The following is a 13,098-nucleotide window of genomic DNA, read 5'->3' on the forward strand; positions in this document are numbered from 1 at the left end:
TGTCTCTGTAGGGTGCAATGCTTTTGAGGTCATTCACAATCAATACAACCTCCATTGCCCTACTTTGGCAAGCCTGCTGATGTCATTCACTTTGAAATACATCTTTGGGGAAGGAGTAGTCCAGTAATCTCTGTGGCATGTCCTATAACAGTATAATGCTGTAGTGTGATATGCTAGTTTGGTAGGGGTTCAATTTCCAGACGTGGTAAGTGTGGGTGTTTGTCTGTGTAGGAATCAATGCTTTTGAGGCCATTCACAGTCAATATAACCTCCATTGCCCTACTTTGGAAAGCCTGCTGATGTCATTCACTTTTAAATACACCTTTGGTGAAAGGGGAACCCTGTAATGTCTGTGGTGTGTCCTATAACTGCATAATGGTGTAGTGTGATAAACTAATTAAGTAGGCGTTCTATTCCCAGACATGGCAAGTATGGATGTTTGTCTGTGCACGGAGCAATGCTTTTGAGGCCATTCACAGTCAATACAACCTCCATTGCCCTTTTTTTGGCAAGCCTGCTGATGTCATTCAACTTGAAATACACCTCTGGGGGAAAAGTAGCCCAGCAATCTCTGTGACGCGTACTATAACTGTGTAATGCTGTAGTGTGATGCACTAGTTAGGTAGGAGTTCCAGTTCCAGACATGGAAACTGTGAGACTTGTTGTGTGTCTGTGTTTGTCATTTGTACCCTCTGTAGAGGTGGCTATGAGTGTGTAATAACTGGACTCATTGTGGAGTGGGTTTTGCAAATTTCTTATATTGTGGGCCTATTATATGTCGCAATGTCCATCTTACAAGGATAACAGATGTCAAGCAGCAGAGAGGCTGGGGTTGCCAATCCATACCCCTACATGTGACATCCAGGCCTGGTGAACAAATTAGGCAACCCTTGTATTACCCAGAGAACACTCTCAACTCATGTCTCATACACAAACACACTTGCCTAGGCAACAACCGCTTTGTTGGTAGTACCCTTCATATTGCCCACAGACAGTAATCATCGTGTGATTGCAGCAGACTACTGAGGGCATGGCACCCTGTCCCATCACTACAATAGGCACATAATTGCAGACAGTGCACCTTCACTATATTCCTCACTGGATGCCGGCAACAACTGTAGTGCCATCAAATGTGCCCCACAAAGGACATACCATGCCTTAAACACATGCCCTGTATGGACAGATGCCACTGACACCAGGCAATACCTGTATCATGCAGTCAGTGTAGGTGCAGGATCAACCTGGTGTCCATTTCCAGTTCCCACCACATGAGGCCAGGACTGGCACATCTGATGATAACAATCTGTTTACACAACATGGCCCAGACACACCAGATACAGTTCCACATGTCACAGAACATGCATGTGGGATGTGTGCACATCTGAGACACCATCCATGTCATGGTCTATAGAACACATACATGGCAAGCATTGAACAGCACTGGCCACACAAAATAGTAACCCAGATGACTGGATGGTGAATACAATACCCACCTGTGTGGGCCATTCCAGACACTACACCCCTGAGTCACAGTGCAGACCATTGTCATGTGGTCTGATGCCAAGGTATACCCTTCACCTAGCCTTGTACAGCCTTCTGGCACAGTCAACCACTGCACACCTGTGATGCAATGCACCCATGCATATCAGTACTGGCACCCTGTATCTGTGTGCATGGAGTATAATGATTTTGACCCCATTCACACTCACTACAACTCCCATTGGCCAACTAAAGCATGCCGTCTGATGTCAGACACCTTCACATACCCTTTGCCCATATATCATCTGGATAACCCCTGTGGTGCATGAGATACCTGTGTATTACTGTATTGTGGCACACTAACTAGTTAGGAAGTCTATTCCTGACCCTGCCAATTGTGTTAATGTGTGTGTGTGAATTCCTGAGAAAGTGTGGCTGTGTCAACGTTGACACCTGTTCATGTGGACAGGCATGTGTACTACACCTACCTTATCCCTCCTATATCACTGTTGCAGATGTCACTCACCATCAGATATACCTTTGGACAGCTCCCCAACATATAAGCTATGTGGTGCATGCAATAACTGCATAGAAATGTAATAGCAATACATAGGCAGAGGTTTGAAACCCTATACTGGTAAGTGTGTGACACAAACATGCTTAGGTTTTACTCTCCCACCCCCTCCCTGACTTACTTTGTCTCTGTCTGTCTCTCTCACTCCCTCTCTGGTGGATGTGGAGAAGTACACCTGCTTTGCTTAGGCAGCAGCTTGTGTTTTGTAAGTGATGCTCATAATCAGCTGATGGCCTCTGCATGAATTGCAGTTCACTTCTAGCTGATTGTATGTGGAACAGCTGTAGCAACGTTCCCATAGTCAATTGCATGGAAACACACTCCAATGTCTAGGAACATCATGTGGGTGTTGGGCCTTTTCGTTCACTGTGAGCAGGACCTCATGTTGGTGTTTGGCAAACAGCATCACAGATGGTACTGAGATTTACCTCTAACAACATACAATGTGGAGACAGGCCAACAAACAGGAGGGGGATGTGCCAGACATGACTACAGAATATAAGTGTTGCTGTTCTGCATTTGGAGTAATGTTGGTTTAACAGGGTGTGTGTGGATATGGCTGGTCTACATGACTTAATACCTGTCATGACAGTGTTAAGTAGAAACGATGATAGTCGATGCTATAAAAATACTTTTTACTTGTTAGCGCTTTCATGCACGCCCATGCATGCACTTCTTCAGACCTGAAGAAGTGCATGCATGGGCGTGCATGAAAGCGCTAACAAGTAAAAAGTGTTTTTATAGCATCGACTTGGCGTTATTTGTTCACTATCACTTCGGTGTTTTCTTCTAAGTTGTAGTTTTTTTGTGTTTTTATGACAGTGTTAAGTGTTTGAGGAAACTCCCACCTGTAGGGTTATCTGCAGACTGGTCAGTGTTTGGAATCTTATGTTTCCTGTGTTACTCACAGATCACTTATCTTAGAACTGCATAAGCATAGTCTGATGATTGCAGTCAGTACATGGTGACAGCCATGAGATTTACTGACTTCATATCCCTCATAGGACATATGTCACATCAAACCTTGTTACGACAGTAAATGTATGAGGGTATCACAGCATCATGCTAATATTGGCCCAGTGTTTGTGGCTCCAGCCACAAGTCTATCAACCTTTGTACATATGTCATGCAGTAAGAGGTGCATATGTTTTGTACACCATTATATATTGACATCGTACCTGATACCAATCCAGCCAGATATCAGACTGCTAGACATGTTATGTATAGTAGGGGTGATTTCTGAGGACATAACCTGGCCGTTGTGTGTACAGTACTGGGGTCTGTGTACTTATAGTGATTGTCGACAATATGTGTATTGCTCATACATACCTTGGCCTGTGCACAGACTGCAGTAGATGCCATTGTTCTTGGTCCTGTTCTATCTGATGTTACATGCTGCTCCAGTGTATGGTACCCTATCGGCTCACATGTCTGTAGGGCCAAACACATATGTGTCCCATACCTCAGGCAGGCATCGGACCACACTGTGTCATGACCCAGTTTATGTAGAGTTAGTGTGTGAGTGGCACATATAAGTATGGTGTTTATCAGACAGTCCATATAGTGTCATATTATGCTTGCATACCAAATGTGGCTGTGGCTGTGTTCACATTGGTTGTGGGTATGTACTTTCTCACAGGTGTCTTTTACTCTGTGCTGTGATATGCATGTAGAGCCTGTTATATTTGCAGGTACATGTGCATTCCCCATACAAAATGTAGTCCAGTGTTGCAGCAGTCTGCCTGTAGTTTGCACAGTGCTTTGTTACATGCCTAGCAGCTTAGTGTAATTACCCAGTGTGCTGTTATGTCCAGATATTTGCAAGACATGCTGCTGCCAGGCCACCATAAGTGTGTATTTCTGAGAAAGCAGTGGGATTCTGTACAGATGCATGTCACTAACTACTGGGTAGTATGTGGCCATGTGACCTCTGCACCACCAGGTATTATGTATTAGAACAGACTGGCGTGTGTGAATGCATAAAATGTTGGCATATGTAGTCCAGTATTTATGTGATCTACCCATGTACATGGCTGTTAACATCCAAATTATCAGGCGTGGTCCACATGTCTCGCACAAAGGGGATCTGTGTACACCTCTGGACTGAGCAGAGAGTGCCAGACTGTCCACATATATTGGTTATATCTCTGCTGTAGTCCACAGGATCATTACTGTGCTAGCAATGGTACTGTACTATGATGTCCTTAGGATGTCTGTCAGTAACCAATGACGTACATGTCAAAAGCAGATGTGACCTCCCACACACAACATGTCTGTTAAGACAACCCCTGTTACAGTAGCAACAGTTTACAGATATACCTGCAATACATACATGACATCCCCTTGCACTAAGAGGTTGGGACTATTGGTGCTGAGGTAGGATTCCACTCCATGTTCTGGACATATGGTAAACATATATGTATATCCATATATCTATATAGATATATAGACATATACATATCTACATATATATATATATATATATATATATATATATATATATATATATATATATATATATATATTATATACATATATACAAACTCAAATATATACATATACATAGCTATATATGTCTACACATATACAGCTATACAGATATATATGCACATATAGTTATGGATATCTACATATATATTAACATAAATAGGTATATCTGTACATATAGGATGTGCATACATATATATCTATATATACATATAATGATATATATATATATATATATATATATATATATATATATATATATATATATATATATATATATATATATGGAGAGAGAGAAAGAGAGATCTATAAATGGCCATATATATATGACGCACTATAGAGATGTGTAGAGATACATATATATGAATATATATGTGTATGTACATGTAGACATATATCTGCATATGTATATGTATATATCCATATCCTTGTCATGTGTAAACATTACAGTTGTGTATACCTTCCCAGATGTACCACACCGTATGTATCTGATATGTGCATATTTAGATATAGCAACATATGTGATGCAACAGTAATATCATTAACAAGTACTACACAATTGTGGAAGTCCCATCAATTGTTCATTATTATTCAATATGTGTACTGACAGATATATTGGAAAAACTATAGTGGTTAACTGTTGTGACTATAGTGTGCAGGGTCCTGGGTTCAAGACCTGCAAAGGCTGTTTATTTTGTTGTTGGGCAGAACAAGGGCTGTTGGGTACAGAGTGGTTAAGGCAGTTGTTATCAGCTTTAAGCGCGTTTGTGCAAAGCTAAGTGGTGCTTACATACGGTTAAACGTAAGGGCACTTACACCATGTAGGCTTCAGTTACAAGTGCGCAAATGTGTTCAGCTGTTATATTGCAGCAATGCTGACATCTGCAAAGCATGGCTCAGCCCTGGTTACCAGTGCTCACATCCCAGTCTGATAACATAGCAGGGTAATGACATCTGTAATAAGTGTATTAATGCCATGTACAAAACATGCATCTATGTGCCATCATTACTGCAGCAAGGGGTGTGAGTATCATGTCTGGGACACTCAGGTATATAAAACCTGTACATCACTCTTATCCATGTGAATTTGTTACATACAAGGTAGTAACCCATGTAACGTGCCATCACACTGGAATGTAGTGTACCATGCCATTACTACTGTTGACAGTGCTTTCCCAGGCAAGAGTAGACTGCTAAATGTAGTACTGACAACATGCACCCCTGCAGGCATAGCTGGACTCTGAGGCCTCACTGTCATGTTCCTGGTGTGTGAGCTGTGTCACAGTATATATCCCCTACTATATAATGATCTGAAATGATCTGAAATGTGGAAAGTAACTGCAGACTACTGTCTGTACAGCACATATCAGTGAGGGCTTCCGACATGTAGTAATGGCATACATATTGTTGTCAGACATCTATCTGTCAACACATTCATCCCACTGCATAGCTAGTTACCAAGATGATGTCTGTCAGTCCCTGTACAGATGTGCAGATGACAGGTATCCAGCTTGGATGCATACAGGCAACCTATGCTTGACTGACACTGACATGTCTGCCCAGCTGTGTTATAACAGGCACAGATAGGACAGAACACCCTGTATGCACCACATTCCATGGGTATGTCCACTACACTGCCACAGTCAACAGAACAGTCTTGGGTACAGGTCTCCATCACAGACACTAACCATGTGTTGTAATACATGTTTCATACATGTCAACTGGATCACCTCAGTGGCCATTTGCAGGAGGCACTTAGAGGATTGGCTGATGCATGTCACTCTCACCCTGAGGGTCACCACAGTGGTATTTGTTGATGGATTGCCTGCTGGCACATGGCAGGTGGCATGATACCACTGTACACACATCTCCTACACTTCCCATCTTTCCATGGACAATAGCCAGGTACACACCTATGACCACCTGCAGCGATGCATCCCAGTACTGACAAATGTGTACGTGTGCATTATTGAGGATATCAGTGTCTGTATGTTAGTACACCTGTATTTGGGAATACCATGAGGGCTTTCACACCCACTGCAACACCCATTGCCATAGTAAGATGTGGCTGCTGCTGTACCGGACATTACATGTACCCGGTTACGCTCCTCTCCCTAATAGCTACATGAGCCTTGCAGTACCGGCATAATAGTATTGTACAAACTGGTTGATAGGCATAGGATACCCATTGAGTTTGGGTAAGTTTGTGTATGTGTGCATGTCTGTATATCTGTAGGGTACAGCATTCCAAGGCCACATACTCCTATTACAGTATGCATAGCCACACAGTATTACGGATGGTGATTTTGCTGCCCATAGGTGAGGCATGACAATGCATCACCCTACTATGCCTGTGGCATGCGCATTAGATGCATATCCATGTAGTACCACTGTTGGGATGGACAATGGGTTGTATCACAGTCATGGGAAATGTCTGATGGTGGGTATGTCAAAGTGTCATCATGGGTTCCAGTGTGGACAATATCTACTGTGGGATGTGGGTGCTGTTTACACTGTCATTACACCATGATACCCCCAGTACATGTCCCATGTACCACTGTATGGTGACCACTGTCATCATCAACCATGCAGGTAACTGATACCACAATCCAGCCCAGTTATGCATGTGCTGTGTGCAGCCTGCCTGTAGCACATTGGACACACTGACAAGTTAGTTAGCACCGATAGACCCAGGTCTCTTGGATGTGTGTCTGCCTATGTGTCTGTTAATGTGTATATGATGGTATGTCACACTATGTGTTGCCCATATACAACCATTACATCCCCCATTACCATACTATACATGTCTGGGGATGTTCTGCATGTAACATGTAACCTGGAACACACCCTACTCTAAACTCTGTGTGGTGTGTGCAATGAAAGCCACACACATCAGTAGCACTACATAGCTAGGTAGGGGTCTAGTCCCAGTGTTACTAGGTAAGAGTGTGTGTGTATGGATCTACATCAGGTTGCTGATTATACATGCTCCTGTGGGTCACCTGTCCAAGTGGCACAGGCAGTAGCTGTTATACAGACCTGTGACATGTGTTCAACTGTACCCAGGATATGACAGAGTCATGGTGTCACCACAGTGCCATACCCCTTGTGGAATATGACTGCAGAACATCCTTCTGCTGACACATGTACACCTACAACACAAACGGATAACATTATGGAGACCACAATCACTCAGTGTTACTAACAGTTATAATGCATCATGGCTCAACAGCTACACTAGCTGACATGTATGCATTAAATATTACTGCTGACAACATGTTACACAGCAGTATATTGGTACACTGTAATACAGTCACCGTGTGCATTAGAACCATATTAGCCTGTCCCTGCATTGATGTTATGGATGACAGGGATGTGACACAGGTATCATCATATGCACAGGGTGTGTTGTTGGTTTGCCAGAGACCGAGGGTGGGCCATACGTTTGACACCATGTGTGTGGGTGAGGAGTGTAATTAGCTGAAATGGGCATAGTGATGTGGTGTGTGTAGGTATGGGGTTTCCCTAGGTGTGTTTGTATAGTGTGTGGGTATGCATGCACACAGTTCTGCCATGTGGCTGCCCTATACAGGTGTTTCTTGGACAGCTGCAGACCATACCTGGCAGGGTGTGCAGTTCACCACCTCCAGTCATGGACACACGGACTGTGCTTGCCAGGGGTTCCATGGGCACGTCCAGTTACAGGCCTCGATGTGCTACTTTCCCCTGATGATGACAGATGTCCACTGGAACCAGGTCCCTCCTGGGACTGGCCAGGGCTACATGCATGTTGCCTGCTGTGGTGTGGACAGTGCCCCCCTGCAGTACTGGGGCTGATACTGCCACTACAGGAGCACCTTGGTGTCCTAGCACATCCACGTCAAATGCCAACTGTTGGTGTTGCTGGCCTACGTCCACGCGGCCATCACCCCACTCCCACCACATGTTTGAACATGTACAAGCCACTGTCGATGAGGCCCACCATCTCACCCAACCGTCTATCCATGATCTCGGTATAATCACAGAGGGCACCTGCAAATTCATGAAAGATGTCGCTTACAGATGAAAAAGCAGCCCTCTGTAGCCTCAGGCCCTGTCTGGTGTACAGTTCTATATGTGCCTGCACCCCCATGACAGTCTGAAACATGCGCCTGGTGGTACCAGCTGTGGCACTTCTGCCAGGGGCATGATGACCAGCAGCCCTACCACGAACACCCTGGTACATCTGCCTATGTAGTGCCCTGCCGGACATCCGGCTATGCCTGCTGTGACCAGACACAGTAGGCATAGATGCCGCACTCTCCTGTGTACTGCCACCAACTGCCAACTGTTCCTCTACTATGGCCACTGGTGATAGGGTATGTATAGGCACTGTAACTGTGTGTGGGGTTGGGGTGGCTAACAGGGAGATGTCAAACGATGGTGCAGTTTTGGCCACTGACAACCCTGCCTGTGCCTCAACAGTCCTATCATCATCTTCGGTGTCTGTATGGACACCAACATCAGATTGCATGCAGGAGGGACCTTGACCCACCTCGCCACCTGTGGCAGAAAACAAGAAATGCACATTAAGACCTGTACGGCATTGCATAACAGTGCACACACACACACACACACACACACACACACACACACACACACACACACACACACACACACACTGAAATTTCACCAAAATACCTACCTGTCCTGGAGTGTACAGACAGTCCCACTTTTATTCACGTAAGTTCCCCATCCTGCATCACACTTGGTAACATTATTACCACTCATTAATGTATCATTCCTCTAAATGCCTAGACGAGTAATCACAACACAAGACCTGTTACTCCATTACCTCCTTGACCTGAGTGGAGTAGGTTTTACATGGCCTCACTGCTGTCATCCAGTGTTCACCCCAGGTATGTCCAGACATCATGAACATGACCCCCATATGTTAGGGACTACTACGTTCACTCCATATTGTCATGCACTGGAGTGTCATACGTAACTATTGCTCAGTTCATGACAGATCCGCTGCTCAATCAACTTATCATGTGGACAACAGTAATATATGGATACATTCCCTGGTGTTGTCTAGTAATTCCCCAATGAATCTCTATTGCTGCGTATGTGGGTAGTCACTCACCTTTCTGCTGATTGCAATATTAGTGGTATACCTGGTGTCTAGTTTCCCTCCCAATGCATGTTCCATGCTACAGACCTTATTATACAATCAGCTGTCCTGTGATTAGATATCAGACAACTATTCCTGGTGTCCCATGTGTCAGTCCACATCCATGTACTGCACGATTCCAAAGGGAAGTACTGTCTTATGAACAACCCCACAATCACACATGTGCATGCATGGACACCCACACAAACACACACATGCACACACACATCCTACATGCATCAACACCCCCTCCACTCCATCAGATTGCACTTTCAGACAAAATAACCCCCCACCTACACACACACACACACACACACACACACACACACACACACACACCTACAGGTGAGGTTGCACAAAGATAGTACACACAGTCCTCCCATTACACATCTGTCAACATGCATAACATATGGTACCCAACAGCATGCAGTGCAGCTATAGTCAGTCCATGCTAGCAACAGTATACATGTGTGTGATGCATGGGCTGTGTTAGTAGATGATGTCCCTTCCCCTGGAAAACACTGCACCCATGTCCACAGTATTGCCGTGCACCTGTTCTGCACTCTGCCATGTACTGTGCACCATACCTCACAGGTGTACAAACCATTGCTGAATGTGTATTACTGTGTCAGTTATGTCGGCTCTAATGCTCACAGCCCCTATGAGTTTGTGCGACACATACCTGGGATGATATGTGGACAGATGTCATTTGTGAATGCCTGATGTCTGGTTTACAGATCTCAACATCAGTGGTGCATGTATGACCAACACGATACTATTACACTGACAGCTGTCAAACCTTACCGTGGCTATGGGGAGTGTACACACACTTATTGACATGACACACTCTTCCTTGATATGCGATGGGACCACATCACTGCATATATTAACATTACATGAGCCTAATATGTGAAATATGTTTCGTACATTAACATGCAGTGTCTAACAAATGTGTTAGGTGTGCAGATGCTGACCCCGATTCATACACTCCGTGGGTGCATATGTGTGCACGCCCATATCAGGACAGTTTGTTGCACCTGTTGTTATGTTTACTACAGCAGTCACTCTTCCTGGCAGGGGTAGCATGGGCCATCTGAATTTGCCAGTATATGGTCAGTCTGCCCTACACATGTCCCCAACTCTGCATGATTGCAAGGTCTACTCATGTGCACATCCCTTGGAGTTCACACACACTGCCATCACTATTGCTGTTGAGTTAGGTTTATGTCTCCACAGTTCCTGAACCTGACTGTGTGCAGATACAGCCATTCACAGCATCCTTAGGATCCCTGCTGAAGTGCACTGGTATGTCACGATGACACACCCTCCCCACCTTCAGCCTTTTTACAGATGCTTGACAACTATGGCCTACACATGTGTGTCAGTTTACAGTGTCCCAAACACTGAACACCATGTGTAGCAGCCTAGTCCCAGCTAATGACTGGCAAATATACAGATGTACACTGGCACTGGCACAGTACAGATGGGGATGGTGGGCCTGAGGTGGGGTGAGGCATTGGTTGTGCAGCACCTGTATCTTACATAATACTGTCTGTAGGTTTCCAACGTGGTCATGGTACACCAGTACACACTGCAATGCATGACTGTTGGGGACCTCTTCTGTTATGCATACACTACCTGTAGAGAGGCCTGGCTGATGTTTCCTGTCGTACAACTGTCACATCTGTTTACCCTAACCCATAGGTCATGCGCTTGCAGAGTCCAGGCAATTGCTGAAACGGGTACTGTACAACCAGTACTTGCTGGATATTCCTGCTACCCTCTCAGTATTGTGGCATGTTAGTGTGCAGCCCACATAACCAGTTTGCTACATGTGACAGCATTTGTCTTGAGTGGCCATCTGTTTATTTCCTACATCATTCCTGTCCCATACAGCCTTGCCACATACATGACTGCACTGTTTGCCATGGCATATGCAATGTTGAGGTATGGCAACATGTGCATCTCATGGGTGCTACCTGTTGGGTATGGGGCCCATGCCATGTCATGTAAGATGTGTGCAAGCCACGCCTGCCTCTGTTGGAAGTAAGTGCACATTTGATGGCCAAACAACTTGGACAGCTGACCACTATGTGGTGTGACATTGGGGATGTGTACTTGCTGAATGGTGCATTTCCATGACAAATGCATGCAGGCAGTACCTCAACAGCTGCCTCCACTATATTTTCTCTGGAGTGTGTGCACACATATGCTTTCAGTGTTTGTGAAGGTATGTATTCCCCATATTTGCTGCCCTAACCTACAGTTCCGTATTACACACTCAGTGCTTATGTTGGGACCAGATTGCAGGTGTTAAGGGTTGTGGGCCACAATATTATGATATGCTGTAGCATAGATCTGTAACAGTTGCCATTGTAATACTGGTATACACACTGTTGTAGCACTGTATAAGGGGGATGTTTCACACATGCCCCTACTGTAGGCAATGTGTTCCACCATTATGTTCATCCCTGTAGACACATTTCACAATGACAGGATGTTAGTTATCTTGTAGGTGTCTGGCATACCCTTCAGATACCCCATCATGGTCACCACTGTGATGCAGTGCAGATAACAGCAACAATACATGAATATGTATGGCATGCATTATGGGTAGGTGTGTTAGATGTGTGCATGGAATATACCATAGCCATTACATGACCGGGGTATTGGCAAGATGAACATAAACTATACTCACAAGCTACAGGCTGCTGCTTTGGTGGTATACCAGAGGGAGCTACATAAGAGTGTGAGAGATGTGATGTTAGTGGCCACAGCTGTGGCATTGCTACAGGGTGGGTGCAGCATTACAGAACATTAACAGTACAAGTCCACAGTACTACAGCTTATGCACATCTGTTTATTACTACTAAGCAGCAACAGACTATATATATATATGACATCTCACATATGCATAATCTACCTGTACAGATGTGGATGCATACGCAACAGTGGTCTACTGATGTGCCCTATGGCCTTACTTCATGCTCCTCAGCCGGTGTGTGAGTAGCACCCACCTCCACAATGGTCTCCACCAGTTGTTGTGTGTGCATGTGGGCTGGTGCCACACGGCTGGTGAGGAGCTCCTCAACACGTGCTGGGGGGATGGATGGCATGACCACCCCTGTTGCGACGTGATCCCTCCGGACTGCAGCAGCATGCTGACGGGCATTGCAAAGCAGGTCACTACAATGATGCCAGACCTGCTCATAACTGCAGTTATGCAGTTCGACATCATTGACCCTGTGGACTAGCTCATTCTACAGGGCGTTCCACTTCTGCTGCTCATAGGCTGTCCTGCTGAAGAGAACCTGATAGTGCTGTATCAGGTGGTTAAGAATGACCTCATTTTCTGCCGCTGAATACACTGGTAACCAGCCGTGGGACATCTTCTTGGCCTGGAAAA

Source organism: Protopterus annectens, chromosome 2.part2 (assembly GCF_019279795.1).
Source record: "Protopterus annectens isolate FY-2018-M chromosome 2.part2, PAN1.0, whole genome shotgun sequence".
Lineage (NCBI taxonomy): Eukaryota > Metazoa > Chordata > Ceratodontiformes > Protopteridae > Protopterus > Protopterus annectens.